The 21122-nt window shown below is 42.2% G+C and overlaps 1 non-coding gene across 1 annotated transcript; it reads left to right on the forward strand.

The window, feature by feature from the left end:
- Positions 1-374: 374 nt before the first annotated feature.
- LOC141624274 (small nucleolar RNA R71) lies at positions 375-481 on the forward strand. The gene has a single exon (XR_012534081.1). It is a non-coding gene; the product is annotated as a small nucleolar RNA R71 (small nucleolar RNA).
- The last annotated feature ends 20641 nt before the right edge of the window (positions 482-21122 follow it).

Genomic DNA, 21122 nt, shown 5'->3' on the forward strand with positions numbered 1-21122 from the left:
CCAAAGTTCCACAATTCTCACATATCCCACTTGGGATTGATGAAGATGCCGTCATGGCATTAACATGTTGCTTTGGTGATTTTGAGGCTTCTTCAAGTCTAGCCATAGCTTTTTCGAACTTCAAGTTGATGGTATCAATGAGAGCACTAAGTTGAGCACCCAATTGAGTAATATAGTCCACTTCATGTGTTCCTCCTCTAGTAGCCTTGCGAGGTCTACTATAGTGTGAATTATGGACCGCCATTTCCTCAATCTTGTTCGAAGTTTGATTGTCGTCAACTTCGGTGAACATTCCATTTGATCCCATGTTGAGAATATTTCTTGAGTCTTCATAAAGACCGTTCCAAAATTGTTGTACCAAGAACCACTCGCTAAGTCCATGATGAGGACATGAGCGACAAATTCCTTTGAATCGCGCCCATTCTTCATACAAGGATTCTTCATCTCTTTGCTTAAAGCCCGTAATTTGAGCTCTTAGCATGTTAGTCTTTTCCGGTGGGTAGAACTTTTTGTAGAAAGCTAGAGCCAATTTCTTCCAAGAGTCAATTCCGAGAGTAGCCTTATCAAGGCCTCTCAACCATTGTTTTGCGGTGCCAATTAGAGAAAAAGGAAATAAGACCCATCGAATTTGGTCTTGAGTTACACCGGTTTGAGAAATCGCATCACAATAGTCACAAAAAGTCTCCATGTGAGAGTGAGGGGCTTCACTAGGCATCCCCCCAAATTGGCTTCTTTCGACTAATTGGATAAATGCGGATTTGGCAATGAAATTTCCGGTTAAGTGTTGTGCTGTGGGAGTACCATTGGGTAGGTTCTCCTCGGTTGGTAAGGAATGTGATGAAAATTTAGGCATTGTGGGTTGATTTTGTGTTGGATTTTGTGTTGGGTTCTCCTCACCTTCTCTTGCAAAAGGGTTGATGAACTCAATAGCGTTTGGTTGAATATCTACAACCTCACCAATACCTCTCAAAGTTCTCCTAGCAAGTCTTCTATTGTTTGTCAAAGTCCTTTCAATGTTGTGATCAAAGGGTAACAAGTTACCTTGTGATCTTCTAGACAAGCAAAATATTAAACAACTCGAAAATAATTAGAACAAACCTTGAGGAGTTTTACTTCCCCAAGGCAAAGAAAGACACAACTAATAACAATTTAAGAAAATCTAAATCAAATTAACACCGTCCCCGGCAACGACGCCATTTTTGGTCGGACTCACTTGGAGGTTTAGTTTTCGGTACTTGTCGGTTAGGAGCACCTAGACCAAAACATAATTTATAATTACACAAGCAACTCTACAATTAGTAAAGAGGCAAGTAAAGGTCGGATCCCAAGGGACGGGAATTGAGATGAGATTTTTAATTGAAACTCGTGGTGTCTAGAGGTGTCACAATTTGGGATTTGAAGTAGAAGATCACTAAACTAAATAGCAATAAAAGTAAACAAGCAAGATGATTAAAAAGGGATGTAAACAATTGATAAAAGGCATTAGGGTGTCATAGGGTCAAAGGGGGTTCATGGGAATTGATCATACAAACATATTCTCAAATTATAAGCAGGCAATTATTGTTGTGATGGATCGAGTTGGTTTATATCTTACAATCCTAGGAAAGTTTGGGTCCCGGAGCCGAATCGATTAGATTCTACAACACCTACAAGTCGACTTAATCTTCCCTACTCAACTATATGCATGGTCTAATGAGACTCGAGTTGGTTTATGTCTTACAAGTCTCATTGAAAAGATAGGTGATGGGTAAAAAATGCAAGGATTCATAGGCTCGCATTTCATCAAACATAACATGTGCATAAGTTGAGATCACAACAAGCAAGCAAATAAACTATGAAAAAATATTAATTTAAGCATGAATCATCCCCCATGTTGGTTTCCCCTAATTACCTATTAACCCTAGCTAAGGAAACTACTCACTCATTATCATGTTGAACATGCTAGCAAGGTTGTCAATCATACCAACAAAGTAAAACATGATGAATAAATGAAGATAATTAACAATAATTAAAAAGGGATTAAGAAAATTATACCTACTAATGATTCCAATAATAAAGCAAAGAATAATAGAAGTACTTGATGATTGATTGGAAGGTTGTTAATCATGCCAATAATAACCCAAATAATCTTTAATTACCCAAAATAAAAGATGAACAAAAAAGAGATTAAGGAAATGAGATTTGTATTAAGACTTGATGAAAAGTTGATTACAAGATTAAAGAGAGATTTGATTGATATAAACTACACTAGAGATTGCTAAAAAGAACATGATGATAATCTAATTAGACTAATGGGGTATTTATAGTGGGGATTAGGTATATAAATTAGGGTTTACTAAGGGCTTAAATGACGATTAAGTCCTTGAGGAATCGCCGGTCTCAAGAGAGACTCCGGTCTCCTTTTCGCCAGTCTTTGAAAAATATGCGCATCCTTCATTTGAGCAAGTAGAAGACGGATTTAGCTGTCACACAATCTGAGCGTCTAGGGCACGGGACGGGCGGATTGTGGGTGTTTTAGATGAGCAGATTCGCGGGGTGGACGGGCGGTTTGTGGTGGTTGTGGACGGGCGTCCAGCTGAGGAAGATGCTCAGATTGCATGTGTTGGACGGGCGGATTGTGGTTAATCCGCTCGGATTCCCTATCAGCTTCTTCCTTTCTCTTCATAAAATCCTTGAGGATTTCCTCGGGGATGCAAGGATCTTTTCTCATCATTGCCCATCTACTATAGTATGTACAAAGGCCTTCTAGTCTTGTCTTCTCTTTGATGCTTGGTGATTGAATTCAACCAATTTAGCTCCATTTTGCCATGAAAATGCAAGGTTTGCACTCCTTTCCTACCAAGGGATCAAAACCTCAAAGAATATGCAAAACAAATGACTAAAGACAATAAATGACCCAAATATGCACTAAAAAGCATGGGAACAAGGCTAATTCGGGGACTAAATATGCTCAAATTATGGTCACATCACTAACGTGCTATGTGATAAACTATATGTTTTACATGCCTTGTCTGTATTTTATATCTGTTCAACTAACCTATCTTTTTACTTTTTGAATCCTGAACAATTATACATAATAAAAGATTATATGCATAAATATTCAGGATTGAGGGGTACTCTACTATATATAATTCTGAAACAAAAATTCTGCACTTAACTGTGCCTGACGAGTTGGTAACCGCCACGGATACGAGAAAGAGTCGGGACCAATCGAGCATGAAATAATTGCCGACCGACTAGGTTTCTCGCCATGGATTACAACCGGCTGGACGCAGCAGGACAGGTGTAAGGGTGTTCTCTCCCAAACACTTAGTCTAAAATGCCCTCTTGACAGGCCGAATACCAAGCCCTTCAGCTAGGCAGGGGACATAAGCCCTCCTGACAGGCCGGTTTTCCCACACCTTCAACCATTATAGCAAAAAACTATACTTGGTTGAATTACTCATGAATAAAACAAAACGAAAATGATGTGCAGGTTATTCAAACAAAATGTTTGACAGGCCCAACAGGATGAAACTCGCAAGCCAAGCAAAAGTCAAAAGCAAAACCAGCCAAAAAAAGGCCACCATGCCTATATTAATAAAAACCTTCACCTCCTGGGGCAAAGGTACCAAAATATTCATAAAGGCCAGGGATTGTCTCCATGACCCAAGACAGGAAAATAAAAATATTGTTTGTCCAGGGACATCCCCCCTGGATGGGCCAAAATACCAACTGAAAAAATATATTACTGCTTCTCCTTAGAAAGAGCACCAGCATCAACACCCTGCTCCCTGCTCTTAGCCGGATCAGCATCAACATCCTGCTCCCCTGGAGAGTCGACCTCCTGTTCATTTTCCATGTTATGCAGGTCAGGATACTTTGAAGCAGCGAAAGCCATCTCAGCTTCAGGGTTCCTTTTCGCCCTGGCCTCGACAGGCTCCGACATAGCAGCCGCCCTTCCCTTGATATAGAATTAAAGAGAAGCATCATCCAGCTTAAACTCCAAATCATCCCTCTCTTGGGTGAGCTCCTCATTTCTGTCCAAGGCCTCCTGCAACAGTCGCTTGCTCGAAACTGCCTCAGTCTTAGCAGCATCTCTCTCAGCCTGCACCCTCACTAAGTCAGCAGCTTTAGCAGCCAGGTCAGCTCGTGCAAAATCCAGCTCAGACTTTAGCCTATCATAATCTGATCTCATCAGATCAATCTTGGCTACCAAAGAAGTAGCCTGATAGGCATTATGGAGACAGGTCGCAGCACCATGATCAAAAACAGAGAGAAAAGTATGAGTAATTTACCCTAATAATAGAAACTACCAAAACAAAACACATATAAAAATTGTTCCAACCTACCTCCCTTAAGGCAGCCAAGGCACCAGCCAAGAGGCTGATTGAATGATCCACCAAAGCAACTGCCTGAGTAGCAGTCTCAACAAGGTCAAGGGTGAGCATGACATCTGATTTAGAAGCAGCGTAGTCCCTGATCTTCACCCTAGCAGCCTCCACATTGTCCACCCTTGCTCTCACATCCCTGACCGGGGCAAAAACATCAACATCTTTAATTTTCCTTTTTTGGGCTGCTGAACTCGTTTCAGCAGGGGCAGCAGAGACAACAGGCGCAACAGAGACCTTGGCAGCATCAGAATGTTCAGTCAAATCAATAACAGGCTCAGCATCCCCGCTTCCCTGGGAACCTTCCTCCTTGATCTTAGCCAGCCTGGCAGAAAGGTCAGCCATACCAAACCTGGCAAGACGAATAGATGACCTGGTGGCTACGACACGAAATACTATATTAGCAATTTAAGCCAAATCTTATCAGGAAGCCAAAGTGAAAAGAAAAGAAAGACTAAGACTAGACTTACTGCCTGAGGTAGTAGCACTAACATACCCAGAAGGTTTAGCTGCCCTGGCAGCACCGTCAGCCTTCAAATAGCGAGGAAGGTGACCAACCCCACAACAGAGAGGCTAAGACCTCTCCAAAGGAGGAATAGCAAGGAAAGTAGAAATATTGGGAATGGGATACTCAGTTTCAGTAACCCAATCATCAACTGCACACATAAGAGGTATAATTTATTATAATTTTCATTTTATTTTTCACTAACAAATAAAACATGCAGGGCAAAGAAAGAAACTGAAAGACTCACCAGCAACGCAGGCCTCATGATTTAAATACGCCAAGTCAGGACCCACAGAATTGGTCCTGACAAACATGTACCCAGCAGCCCAGCCCTTATCATGGCCGCTGTCCAAGTTACTCAAAAGAGGAGTAGTAGACGCCCTGACTTTAAAACTTATACGGCCAGGACTATTTGTTTTAACAGCATAACAAACCTTCAAATCGTCAAGAGAAAAAGAAATATTGTGTTTTTTACAAAGATTCTCAATGGAACATACAACCTTCCACACCATTGGCATTAACTGATAAGATGGAACACCGATCTCCTTAATAACCTCAACCATAAGAGGAGAAAAAGGAAGCTTATAGCCTGCCCTGAAAGCCCAGTCATGAATACAGAACCAACCAGGACAAGCCCAGTCGGCCCTGATGGGAGAATTCTCAGGGATCCAGACTTCAGCATCAGCAAGGATGATCCCCTTATCCTTCAAAATCTTCTCAAACTAAGGTTTCAAACGGTTTGCAGGAGACTGATCCTCATTTAAAGCCTTCGTAGGCTTGAATTGAAAATCACCATAGAATATTGAGATCATCTCCAATGGATAATCACTCGGCTTATTGATTGTGGGAGATGGAGCAGCAGAAGAAGTAGGCAAATTTTCAGAAGAAATTTCCTCAGGATTCTGAGGAGGAGGGGTTGCAGGAACCACTGCCCTGGTAGACTTCTTTTTTGCAGCCATTATTTGAAAGATTATGGAGAATTGATTAGAGATTGAAGAAGTTGGTAATTAAGAGAACTGAAGAGAAAGATTATTAAAGAGAGAAAATAAGAAGAAATTGCTTTGGTGAATTCAACTTAATGAAACACGCAAGTATTTATAATAAAGAATATTAGGGTTTCAGCCGCAAAGGAAGTGGATGATCATTAAGGAAGTTGCAGTAAATATAACACGCGTCATCAACTGCAGTAAAATAGCCGTTACAGGAAATTGACTGGGCAAAACATAACCGTTGGGTAATCTTCCTAAAAATAAAGTTATCTCCTCATTTTTTCGTCCTGGCACACTGCAAATAAGGAGATAAGGGGCAATTGTTAGGCCTGGAAATCCGCAGACCTTCCTGATAAGTATCTCATCTAAACCTGACTGCCAGGCTGTCAGGATGTCAGGCTATCAGGGCACACGAAGATAGGCGCCAAGCCATGGAGAGGACAACGGTCGAAATATCAGGACGATATTAGACCATATACGCGTGTTATAAAGGAATTATATACGCAGCATTAAGTGTGAAGATTTCGCAGTAAATGCAGTAATTAAGGGAGAAATAATTGGCAATTATTACTGGTAATAATGGAGAATAATCTGAGTTTAATAACGTATCAAGCAGCCGTTCAGGGAAGAGGCCTATATAAAGAATACTTTGAAGATATTGGAGGCATCTCATTCACACACAAGAAAGAGCATACGCAATACATAGAGAAATATAAACATTGTTATTGTCATACAATTATTCTCCCAAATTACATAGTGAAATCCTCTCCTGGCTTGGTGCTCGTGGTTTTTTCCCATTCAAGGGTTTTCCACGTACAAAATTCTTTGTCTTATTATTATTGTCGTTATTTCATTTACAGCTTTATATTGTACCCTGACGACCTGACCAACAGACTATCTAGAGCTAGTTAACCTTACACAACTCTACCCTAACCTGATTTCGCCTTGCGCAAAATCCACACAAAACAAAACTCTGGAATATTCTAGAACATTCCGACTCGGCTTAAGACGGTTTTAGAAAATGGAAACGGTTTTTCACCCGGACTCCAAATGTACTCTAATTATTGTCAAAATGACCGTATCGGCGCGTAGATGACGATCATGAGGTTGACTCGACTGTTTGAGCTATCACTTGTTGACGAACTTACGAAATATCATAAATCGCTCCGCGTGATAAACATGCGTCCCAATTATCACTGGGTGGTTGGAGGAAGGTGTAGAAACGAGGTAATACCCTATAAAATATAGTGCAAAACAGTGGCGGAAACACTGTCGAATGGGATTAAATACACAAACATAAAAGTTCTAACTGTTATAAATTGAGAATTTATAAAATTCTCAAGGATAGAATTAAATGGTTAAGTCTAAACAAATGCCACTTTTATAAAAGGGCGAAAATAAAGAAAACCTCCAAAAGTGTTCAAGACTAAAACCATAAAAGAAAGCAGAAAGAACAGAGTAGGATTTGCAAACTACTCGCTAGCTCACACAGAAATCCCCATCAAAGCTAACACCTGTAATGTAATAAACATAACAGCCACAATCAGTGGGGAGTAAGTTGACGTTCTCCCAGCCATATCACATGATATAAATGTTACAGATGCAAATAATATATCAAAGTAAATTGAAATGTTATAAAACATAAGTAACAAAATATGATTACCAAATCACGTTAACCAACGTGCTGCATGCTTAAAAGTAAAATATTCAAAAGATAGAATGGTAATAATTTAGTTCAGGCTAGATATCCACTTTAGCTATACTTTTGACACCGCAGTATCTTTACTAGTTTCGGGAACCCAGTGTCACGCTAAGATGACCAACTCCAAGCTCACTAACTAGACAACAAACTATAATAGGACACGACTTTACCACGCAGTGCAAAGTCCTAGTCTAAGTACATGTACATGACTCTACGACGAGCTGTACCACCCGCAGGATACCCAACCATATAGCTGTTTTAGTAAAACCGTATGCCTTAGTTTATTATTCTTTGCCTTTACTTTCATTACTCCAAACTTAAAAATATCCCAAGTGATATAGTATATTATTCAAAGGTTCGTAAGTGAACTACACTTTTATTTCTTCAAAACAGAAAACTTGAACCTTACAGAGCCCCCATTTTGACTGAGACTTGAACCAGGCAAAAGTCAAAATATAGCCCTCAGGTAATTCAAAGATTACAACCTGAAGACTATGGTGACGCGAGGCGGCTCAAGGGGCCTGAGCCAAAGACCTGTTATCGAGAATATTTTAGAGTCAGTCGACTATCAGGGAGATTCATTTAAAGTCCATTAGATTACGTGGGAAAGCTCGACAGCCATAAGAAGAAACCATACCTGAGGTGTAGGTGAAATGGAACTTGGTGGGGACGAAACATCTAATGTCGACAGCAGAACGTTAGAAGAAACCGCCGGGAGAAAGACAGAGCTTTATAGGCACCACCGAGGAACAATAAAGAATATGGCAAGAACGTTATGGGAACCGCCAAGAACAATTTTGCTTGAAAAAGCTACGACAGGACTTTTTGTGGGACCACCGAAAAGAAAATAATCAACTTTGTAAATAGCAGGATGTTATGGGAACTGCTGGAGAAGAAGGCAAGAACGTTATGGGCACCGCCCGGAACAATTTTTTTGAAAAAGCTGCGACAGAACTTTATGTGAAACCGCCGAAAACGAACAAAAATCAACTTTCTAAATAGCAGGACGTTATGGGCACTGCTGGAGAAAAAAGGTAGGAACATTATGGGCACCGCCTAAAGAATTTGCTTGCGTCGTCTCCAGCATATCGAACTTTGGTCGAGAAATACATGGGTTGTATAGTAGCAATCAACTCTCGCTGGGGAATATAATGTTGCAACTTGCTGGGAAAAATGTAGACCAACTGGGCGAAGAAATACACCCGAAGGAAATATGCGAAGTAAATATACTCTAAGTATTAGAGGAAATATCCAAAAGTGGGAAAATGAGGGGCCTGGGCCCTCCAATAACGAACTTATAACGACTTGAGATCAAGAGTTGTTGTGAACCATGTTGGGAAGAGACACAACAGATTTAAGGGGAAAAGGGTGTAGCATATGCCGCGTTTTCTCTCAAGCTCGCCTATGCCTGAGTAAAATAGAAGCTTAATGCGAGTTTCTACTCATTCCAAAACACATATACTTCATCTTCTTCACCACGAAAAACGCGAAAATCTCAACCAAATTTCATCAAAACTCGCCATAAATCATGACTAATCCAGGTATGTATCTTATCTTTGATTTAATTTGCATTTGTAGCTTGAATTAGGGTGGAAAATTAGGGTTTCATACCCAAAATATTCGAAAATTTGGGGGCTTTGTGCCAAATGATTTTGCCCATTGAAATTGACATTAGAAATGTGTAATTGAACATGCTAGGAGCATAACCATGTATCCATTTCGAATTTTTGTTGACTATTGACGATTTGAGACCAAAATAAGACGATATTTGCTAAAGCTCTTCAAAAGGGTCGAACGTGACCTCATACTAGTCGGTTTTTCATAAAACTTGATGCTTTGGATCCCTTGGATAATGGTTAAACTTTCTATCATGTCGGAATTTCAGTTTGTGACTGGTCTTCTTGGACATTTTTTTGCATGGGATTTAGCTATAGTAACGAAATGCTGCCTAAATTTCGACTTGTAGCTGTGACTAAGCTTAAATTAGACACGTAGGAACGTGAATTTATCATTCTTGTTAACTTGCTCGGGAATAGCGAAAGAACAGCTTGAAAAATGGCCTAAAGCGGCCTGAAAACGGCCTCTAAATGCCTTCGTTCGCTTCTTTTTGCAGAGAATATACCTTTTACTTTGGGGCGAGACCCCATAGAGGTGGACTTTGACCCTCTCTTGGCTCTCGTGATTCACACAGGAGTTATAAAGGTGATGGAGGAAGAGGAAGAGGCGCCCAAGAGGGCCACAGTGAGGAGGAGGCGGCGTCAGCTTGTGCAGGCGGTTGAGTGGGCGGAGAAATGGGATGGCCGTCATCTCATTTGGACAGCGGAGAGCCACTTGTCATATCATACGGCAAGGAGTATTGTAAGCTTTCATCTTGGCCTTGTATCGTGTCATTTCTTTTATATTTCATCTACTCTTACTTAGCTTCGAAGCTAACAAACCTTTCAAAATGCAGGAGGCTGGCAACATGAGGTCGTTCTCCGGATATATGATCATGATGTAGGCTTTCGAGAGGTTGTCGGAGGGGGAGAAGGAAATCATCGAGCTTGGGGCCTTCGGAGCTTTAGTGAAGGGCTGGCGTGAGATTAAGAGGAAAAAGATTCGGGCTAACATGTGCCTGATTCGAGCCTTCTTGGACCGCTTCTGGGATACGACCTTGACTTTCCATATGCCTTTTGGAGAGATCGGGGTCACCTTGGAGGACGACGGCATGATCTCTGGCTTGCTTTGTGAAGAGGAGCCGATAGTGTGGTCTGCGATGACCATGACAGTGGATTCAGCTGAGGCCAGGGGTTTGATCGGCTGGAACCTTGCGAGGGCCGTGGCTAGGGTACCCGACCTAGTTCTGAGTTCTTACGTCAAAGATTACTTTGATGGTAAGGTTCTAGCGAGAGTGCACATGACTGCGGATGGTGGCATGGTGACTTTTCCACCGTGCATGACTGAGCAGCGGGCCCGATTGTGGCTCTGCTGGTTTCTATCATCGATTTACTTCGGAGACAAGGGGGAGAGGTTGTCAATAAAGCTTCTTCCTTTCTTTGCTGACTTGAGTAGCCTAGGCCTTTTGGACTGGGTTACTCTTAGCTTTACGGACCTCGCTCGGTATATGAGAGTCATGGTTCGTCCGGAGCTGATGGAGAAGGGACTTCTCTTGCTACTGTCGGTCCAGGTCTCGTTTTAGAGGTATGAACCTTCCTTTATATTTCTTTATTTTATTGAAATCGGAAATGGCAAAAATTCCAAGTTATTTATAAATGATGGATCATTTAGAAATATGAAATGAATAAAATGAAAGATCATTTGGAAATAAAATATGAAATGAAAGATCATTTGAAATGAAATTATGGATCATTTAAAGTGAAATGAAATATCATTTTGAATAAAATAACTTCTTCTTTTCTAGGTATGGGTGTACTCGTACTTCCCCGGCTTTTCTCCTATGAGGGCTGTAGACGTGGCGAGGAAGTACCTTGTGGTGAGAGATTGGATCATGTGCTGGCAGAAGAGCCAACGTTCTTCTTACGACCCTTGCAGAAGGGGTGTCAACGCTGTGCATCTAGACAGTTTAAGTACTCTGGTATCCAATTTAGTGGGTGCCAAGACCCTGGGAGGACTACTCTGGTGCTCCAGCCTTCGTGGCTGACGTTCTCCGTGTAACACCCCCATATACCGAGGAGCCTTAAGTAGACCTTCCTTAGCATATAAAGGCGTTACCATCTCGGTCGCCCGAGGTAAGTAATCATCAAAATTCGATAAAAGAACAGCTATAGTTAAATTTACAAGTGTTACAACCAACGAACAAAATAAATATACAACTCGTCAGCTACGCACTATCTCTAGCAGAACTCATGACGACTTATCCCTGCCAGGACTCCCGCTATCAACCACATCAACACCTGCTAAGACTGACTGCTCACTATAAGGGATCACGGCAGACACATAAACAAACAAGACAACCACACAAGGTCAGTACTGAGATAAGATACAACATTAACCAACATCAACCGTCAACACAAAACAAAACACAACCAATCACACACAATCATACCCACTCCAATCAATCTCCATCACCGACTGTCCACTGGACCAGTCCTGTAAGTGGGGGACCGCAGCCGTTCCCACCTAAGCCCCGCTCATCATACCGAGCGAAAACCCTGTCCCATTAATGTGCACATCCCCTCCCGTGGCGAGTTCCACGGAGGGCAAAACCAGGGCGTGAAGCCACTCCCGCAAGTGACTCTACTCAGCCGAGGACGCACCTCGAGAACCAGAGACAATCAATCACAGACAGCTGCAATACATCAACAACCAACAAACTGTACACACCAACCGACTACCACATATACTCTGCCACACAAACACAACAACAACACAACAACCACGACGCAACAACCGATACACTAGACCATCCACGAAAACTTAGTAGGCGAACCTACCTTTAAGTGACTGCAACGATTCCATGCCCATACACGCAATACCCAGCAATCAAGCAACACCTATATACACAATACAAACATCTATCACCACTAAACTAACCCTAACTGCAAAGACAAAGATACGGATGATGATGATGACATACCTACATGAGGAAACCTGGCAAAGGACCGCTACCCGACTCAAGCTATGCACTCCTAAGGCACAAGGACCTTCAAAGGCTCCTATGGAAGTTATATGGTGAAGGGAAGGGAAGGAGGCGACCTAAAGATCTGAAGAAATGAGGCGGAAATGATTTGCGGTTTTAACAAAACACGATTATAAACAATCGCTGAAAAGACGCTACTCGATTGAGTGGCCTGCCTACTCGATCGATTGGCCCCTACTCGATCGAGTATCCAAGCTACTCGATCGAGTAGCCTCTACTCTATCGAGTACCACCCACAACTCAAAACACAAGATAACTTTGGTACGCACTTCTAAGGACATTTACTGCTCCCAAGGTCGGTCAAAACTGGTCAACGGGTCTCTAAAAGGGCGGGTATTACAGTCTTCCCCCCTAAAAAGAACTTCGTCCCCGAAGTTCAACTCACCTATCCCAAATCACAAGGTACGGAAATAAAACGACATCATTACTCTTCCGACATAGATCACTATTCCCCGGAAATACTATCGTCCATGTCATCATCATTAACTGTCTAACGCTTCATATAGATCGACCTCTACAACCTACTACATGGAATACTAACCTCACCACATGGACCAACACAACCAACGACTACACTGCTGATCACAACTCTTAGCCACGCACTACGAGATTACACGTTCACTAATAACAACCATTAACACAAAACATGTCACATTAAACAACCATTAACACGAAACATGTCACATAAATACAACTATGTTATCCCACAATACGATTCTATTCCCAACACATGAAATCATAACTATCTTTCTATGACCGTCTTTTCATAACACACTATTTAACATTAACTTCAACATACAAATTACTCAACGAACACGTGAGACAATTATAGTTTCGTACAAGAAATGTAACTGCAATAATAGAAAACATCATAAACGAACAACGAAAGATTGCAATATCGGCCTTTTTATTTTGCGACATTACTCTTCCCCTCTAAAAAGGAACTTCGTCCCCGAAGTTCACCACCGACTTACTACACATATTTCTTAAAACTTACCTCTTGACATGTACCAAACCCATATCATTCGTTATTGACATTACACATTACTCATACAACCATTAACACATAAAAGCATACGCAACTTTATTCGAATAACTAGCCATAGTCACGGATGCATGTATATATCATTTGTTTATGTATATGGAAAGACACAACTCCGGTGAAATATAATTAGTAGACATTACAGATGTAAAATGAATGCAATAAGAACCAACTACTACTTGCACTGTTCGTTACGAATACGCATCCAAAACACAAACACAACTCCCAACATATGAAATTAACGGTTCAAACAGGTTACTAATCATAAACAACCATATTAAACCTCAAAACTTGTAATGATATGACCATTAAAACAATTTTAATTAACCAAAAGTTCCTGTAACAGTGCTACTCGATCGAGTACATAGGGTACTCGATCGAGTGCCCGCTACTCGATCGAGTGTCTTAGCTACTCGATCGAGTAGCCTAAGATCAGAATACTCCCCCCTCGTCACATCAGTAGCTACTCGACCGAGTGAGGGACACTCTGTCGAGTAGCCACAGGTCAAAACCCTCGAAGTTTTCCCGTCATAACACAATATATATGTAAGATGTCACATAAACGCGAGTCGGGATGACAACCGACTCCTCAAAATCCTGCAACAAGTTTAAACCAAGCAAATACGGCCTTATGGCCATCCATACAAACCAAATGTAAAAAGTATCAACTAAAACACCTACTACCATCCAACACAATCAACCATACACAAAGAGAAAGAAAGGAGTATCACTCCTACTGCTGCTGCTGCTCGTCCATCATCTCATCTCTACCACCATCCCCTCCCGAGGTGCCTGCTCCTGATGATCCAAGACCCGCATCAACCCCTGCTCTAGCGCCTGGACTCTCATACCATGGGGTCAAGCCACCAAAAGCAAAGGACTGAGGTGTCCCCCATGCTGCCTGGTCCACCCCGTAAGAGTGGAAAACCCCACTGTAGTCCGCAACTCCGCTCCACCACACTGGATGTGGTCCCTCCGTCCTAATACCCTGAGCATACGCCATCTCATGCATGTTCCGGAGTGTCAAAGTAGACGACACTCTCTCTGCCAAGTAGCTCGAATGCGTCTCTGGGGTATCGAGGTAGGGGTAACAAGGAAAAGGGTGCTGCTGTGGTGCTGCTGGCTGTGATCTGGTCTTAGTTGTCCTCTCCCTCACGCGACGAGGTCCTCTCCCCAACCTGGGCCTATCCTCTGCCGCTCTCACGTTCTCCCCCTTTTTCGGCTCAGGCATCACCCAAAAGATCATATCATCAATGAGGTCTGTCTGTATTTGTCGAGGTGCATCCTCATCCTCCTCATTAGAATCAACCGCATCCAAAGGCTGAGTCGGTGAAAGGTGCTCAGGAGTCGGTATCCTCATCCAGCTCACACCCCACACCCTCCATGCTAGGCTACCATCCTCCAAGGTTCTCAACCATTTCAGGTCGAGGTAGTAGTCTCTGTCCATGGTAGGCACCAGTGTGGCTTAGGGAACGTACTCAGAGGAAGCCTCAAAGGAGACTAGCTTTTCAGCTAACCGGGTGGCAAGAGCACCATAACTCAAGTACCGAGAGGTAGAAGTAGCCATCAAAGCAAGGCTAGCACATACCATGGCAGGAGCATTGAAGACCACCCTCTCAGTCCGCTCCGGGTTAAGATAAGACATCAAAAGCAACAACTCGTGATTGTTCAGCTTACTCATATCTGGCCTCTCATAAAGAAGATTCGATATAGAACGAAGGAAGACCCTCAAAGTGACATGTTGAACATTGTTAATCAACATGTTACTGGCGGTGGGAGCTGACTTCCCCGACAACCAAGGCATAAGGCGGCAAACCCCGCACTCAGATGGAATCTCGCTGATGGAATCCTTGGGAGGCTTAGCCAAACCAAGGTGAGAAGCCAAGAGGTCCATGGTCAACACAAAACTCGTGTTCATAAGACGGAACTCAACAGACTGTTCAGCTGGCTCGTATTTAAACGAGCTCATGAATTCCAAAGTCAGAAAAGGATAGGTATGCTTCCTCAAACGATACAACCCCGTGAACCCCAAGGTCTCAAAGATATGACGGACATCCGTCTCAATCCCCAGGTCATCAAGAAGTGTGGTGTCCACACAACGGGTGGGTCTCATCTTGCGTTTCTGCAACGCTACAAACCTCTCCCTCTGTTTGAAGTCCACAAAGACTACCGAAGGATACTCGGGTACAGACGGGACGACCGGTCCACTACCCTCCCCAATTTCGGGCTGAGAAGCCCTCCCCCTCTTACTTTGACGGGTCCGTAGGTTTAGTCTCGGCATCTGTTTTAGCATATAATTTACACATACTTGCATAAGCACTTAAAACATGTAATTTACACAAATTGAACATTGAATAATCATCTATGTACACAATTTCACAAACCAATCCCCAAATTATATATATAAATTCAGTTCATAGCATTTCAGACGATCTCTATAGCTGTGAAAATTTTAGCATGGATAACATGATTTACTCGACTACTTCAATTGTCAAGACATGACTCAAATACTACTCCAGATATACTTGGAAACAGGTGAAACATTCATGTATGCTCATAGAAAGGCAACTAAGTACACACCATCACCGACATGCAACATTATGAGCAAGCTGCTCAAGTCAAATAGTCAGACGGTCTCTACAGTTATAACAATTTTGGCATATTTGACAAGGATTAATCATCACTACTACCATATCAAAGGTTTAGCTCTTACACATTCATTCATATTCAACACAAAATCTCAATTATAGAAAACGAATTTCAATTTGGGGCACTTTTAAGACGGAGTTTTAAGGCAAATTTGAAGGTGAAAATCACAAAATCCAACTTCCAACATGATATATGCAACATATACTGCTCAATTTTATCATCCAACATGTAGAGAAAACCCAAAAATCAATTTGATTTCACAAACCCTAGAAAAATTCGTCCCCAAATTTGCAATTTCTATTCTATTTTTAGCACCATAAACATCAATAATCATGGAAGGGAAGCATGTGGATCATATTACAACAATTACAAGTAACTTTTCGTCCATATGAATCGAAATTTCAAATTATTCTATCATTCCCAAAGATTCTAAGTGATGAAAACATGAAATTAGGAAAGAAATTCATACCTTTATCAAATAGGAAGTGAAAGAATGAATCAAAGCAAAGAAAACTACCCAAATTAATCACCACAAACACAAATTATAAGAGTTTTGGGAGGTTTAGGAGGTTAGGGTTTCAAAATAAGAAGAAAGAATAAGAAGAATGAGGAAAAACAAGGGTTTTATAAAACCCGTAAAAGCCACTGTACTGTAGCCTACTAGATCGAGTGCCTAGGGTACTCGATCGAGTGCCTTCTACTCGATCGAGTAGGTGCTATTTCGTCGAGTATCCGCAGAAAATTTCTACATCTCGACGTCATAGCTTCCTAACTAGATCGAGTGAGGTCTACTCGGTCTAGTAAGCACTCGCACTCGGTCAAGTAAGGTTGAGTACATGGTCAGAATTACAAAATTAACTGAAGATTTTTGCAAAACAATATTACGTGTCGATTCCAAACCAAGTTCGTAAATCGTCACTGGTTATCGTACTCACTCATATATTATCATTACTACTCAAATATATCACGCGGTCTCATCAGATAAGATTCATATCGCGTTACGCTACGACAAACTTCACACAACATGGTTTACCTGCTACCGAGTCATCCGTATATGCAATTATGTCATTGTATCATGTCTAAACTCGTCTTACCACATTGCTAGCAAACTTATACTTACGTTAATCAAAACACATAATTAACGACAAATTTTCCATACGTCATCCAAGTGAATTACTATCATGTTCAAGCTTCAACATGAACAAATTGATCTACACAAATTAATCACCACACAGCAGAAACTTTCAACCATTAAACATTGTATATACCCACTACTTTCTTGATGTTTCTCATATTATATCTCAACACTTCTTTAGCTATCATTATTATAGCTACGGTAAGACTTATAAACTTGTATAGGATCACCATCACTAACAACCTGAATCAAACACCAACATGACCACATTTCATACTACAGCATACGCTTCTACACTTTTCACGCACTTCTATCAAATAAAAGCTTCCACGTTCCTCATGATCACCACATACACACACTGACACTGTCGAAACTTCACCATTCATGACTCTGACGCAACTATTGTTCCCACATTAACTTCAACAAAGACTCAACTACAGACAGTTCCAACATAACCATCACACACGTTAAGTATGTACTTATTGACTCCACATTCCCATACCCAGTGACTGGCTTAAGCACAATGGGGCCAAGATTTTGAAGTGAGGGCGCCTACTCACCCAAAATCTAGCATCAGCTGGGGCTCCCATTACACATACACCAGGTTCATTTTATTAGACTCGCTACGTTCATTAGGTTCATTTGTTACAGGTTCCAAAATTGTCGCTCTGATACCACTTTGTAACACCCCCATATACAGAGGAGCCTTAACTAGACCTTCCTTAGCATATAAGGGCGTTACCATCTCGGTCGCCCGAGGTAAGTAATCATCAAAAGTCGATAAAAGAACAGTTATAGTTAAATTTACAAGTGTTACAACCAACTAACAAAATAAAGATACAACTCGTCAGCTAAGCACTATCTCTATCAGAACTCATGACGACTTATCCCTGCCAGAACTCCCGCTATCAACCACATCAACACCTGCTAAGACTGACTGCTCACCATAAGGGATCACGGCAGACACATAAACAAACAAGACAACCACACAAGGTTAGTACTGAGATAAGATACAATATTAACCAACATCAACCGTCAACACAAAACAAAACACAACCAGTCACACACAATCATACCCACTCCAATCAATCTCCGTCACCGACTGTCCACTGGACCAGTCTTGCCAGTGGGGGACCACAGCCGTTCCCACCTAAGCCCCGCTCATCATACCGAGCGAAAACCCTGTCCCATTAATGTGCACATCCCCTCTCGTGGCGAGTTCCACAGAGGGCAAAACTAGGGCGTGAAGCCACTCCCGCAAGTGACTCCACTCAGCCGAGGACGCACCTCGAGAACCAAAGACAATCAATCACAGACAGCTGCAATACAACAACAACCAACAAACTGTACACACCAATCGACTACCGCATATACTCTGCCACACAAACACAACAACAACACAAAAACCACGACGCAACAACCGACACACTAGACCATCCACAGAAACTGAGTAGGCGAACCTATCTTTAAGCGACTGCAATGATTCCATGCCCATACACGCAATACCCAGCAATCAAGCAACACCTATATACACAATACAAACATCTATCACCTTTAAACTAACCCTAACTGCAAAGACAAAGATACGGATGACGATGACGACATACCTACATGAGGAAACCTGGCAAATGACCGCTACCCGACTCAAGCTATGCACTCCTAAGGCACAAGGACCTTCAAAGGCTCCCATGGAAGGTATATGGTGAAGGGAAGGGAAGGAGGCGACCTAAATATTTGAAGAAATGAGGCGGAAATGATTTGCGGTTTTAACAAACCACGATTGTAAACCCTCGCTGAAAAGACGCTACTCGATTGAGTGGCCCCTACTCGATCGAGTATCCAAGCTACTCGATCGAGTAGCCTCTACTCTATTGAGTACCACCCACAACTCAAAACACAGGATAACTTTGGTACGCACTTCTAAGGACTATTACTGCTCCCAAGGTCGGTCAAAGCTGGTCAACTGGTCTCTAAAAGGGCGGGTATTACACTCCGGCCTAGGAGCTCGAGCAGGCTGCTTCTCACGATGCCCATGAGACCTATGTGTTATCTGGGTGAGCGGTTGAATCGGCAGTGTCTCCGTGACATCTTCACGATTCCCATCGATCCTCCACGGACAATGTTTAGGGAGCCTTCGGAGGCTGAAAGGACGACTGACTTGGTAGGAGTGAGTGGTGACGCTCTCTTTCTTCCCGACCTCAAGTACTCGGAGTTTGTGCAGAGAAGACTAGCGTAGTGTCTGATTGTGGTGAGTACACTTCCTACTTGGCTGCTTTAAATGATAACTTCTTTGAAAGTAGTTTAGAAATGACAAACTTGATTTGGCAGGAGATCGATGTGGCGGACGTCGAGCCCCCAGCTTTCCTCGAGACACTGGAGTACGCGGGCCCAGCTGGTACGATAGTGTCCATGGAGATTCCGTCCTTTTTTAAGGCGGTGACAGAGGCTGGACTCGACGAGTGGCAGCATGTCGTGAGGAGGGTAAGCCCCCAGTTTAGGCTGTCTTGTCTCTTTTGATGATCGTGTAAGAACACGATAATATAGTTGTTTTTGAAAATGAAAATGCAGGTGGCACCATCGAGGCACGCTGCATTGTGGAGGATTGCCAACCGGCTACGAGCGATGGCTGCTGAGGCGCTTTCAGGTGGCCTGGGGCGGCAGGTATGAACCTCCCTTTCCTTATTTCTTGATATGCGTGAGCATTTTGAGGTACTTTCGGGGTACTTGCCTTCTATGTTTTGTCATTCACCAATCTTTATTTCTTTTCAGAGGGAGCATGAGCTGGAGAGCGAGTTGGAGCTGTTGTGAGAGGAGACGACCCGCTTGTCGAGGAAGCTTGAGGTGCGGGATGCTGACATCGCCATTCTTGAGGCCACGGTGGCAGAGCTGAGGGGTCGTCTGGCTGATCGTCGTAGCTAGACCTGTTTTGGAGGAGGAGCTCGAATTTTGGTGTATATATTCATTTTGCTGTGTATATATGAAGGCATACGAGCCTTTTGCTGCTGCTAGGTGTAAAATCTATCGTACCTGCATGTTAGCTTGGGAACAGGTTTGGTATATCGACGGTTTACGCCGTAATGCTGCCGAAATTCAAGTAGAAAATGCAAACAAAACACATGTAGCAAAGTAAATGATGTGACCATAATTAGCGCATATTTAGCCCCCGAATTAGCCTTGTTCCCATGCTTTTTAGTGCATATTTGGGTCATTTATTATCTTTAGTTCTTTGTTTTGCATATTCTTTGAGATTTTGATCCCTTGGTAGGAAAGGAGTAAGAATCTTGCATTTTCATGGCAAAACGAGACTAAATTGATCGAATCGAATGACCAAGCATCAAGGAGAGACAAGATTAGAAGGCCTTTGTACATATTATAGTAGATGAGGAATGTTGAGAAAGGATCCTTGAGTCCCCAAGGAAATCCCCCAGGAATTTATGAAGAAAAGGGAAGAAAAGAAGAAGAAATTTTGCTGAAGAACAATCCGTGCGGATTGACTACAATCCGGCCGTCCTCCACCTGCACAATCCGTGCGGTTTCATCCCAAGACGCTCGGGTTAGCACTGCCAAAATCCGCTCGGATTCCTCCAAAGCCGCTCGTGTTCCACCGCCGAATCCGCTTTGTCCGACACTAATCCACTCGGATTCCTCTACAGTAGCAATTTCGTCTTCTCCAAGCTACAAAGAAAGAAGCCCTTCCTTCGAAAAATACCGGCTCCTCCCTGCTCAATCTAAAAAGTGTAAGTACTAGTTTAGCCCTTAGTTAACCCTAATGCATCCCCCTAATTTCCACTATAAATACCCCATTAGTCTAATTAGAAGAACATGTTCTTCTTATCAATTCTTAGAGTAGTTAATACCAATCAAATCTCTCTTTAATTTTGTAATCAACAATTAATCAAGTTCTAATACAAGTTTTATTTCCTTAATCTCTCTTTTGTTCATCCTTTATTTTGGGTAATTGAAGATTATTCGGGTTATTATTAGGAGATTGACAACCTCTCAATCAAGCATCAAGTACTTCTTTTATCTTTGCTTTATTATTGGAATCATTAGTAGGTATAATTCTCTTAATCCCTTTTTAATTATTGATA

Source organism: Silene latifolia, chromosome X (genome assembly GCF_048544455.1).
Source record: "Silene latifolia isolate original U9 population chromosome X, ASM4854445v1, whole genome shotgun sequence".
In the NCBI taxonomy this organism is placed as follows: Eukaryota; Viridiplantae; Streptophyta; class Magnoliopsida; order Caryophyllales; family Caryophyllaceae; genus Silene; species Silene latifolia.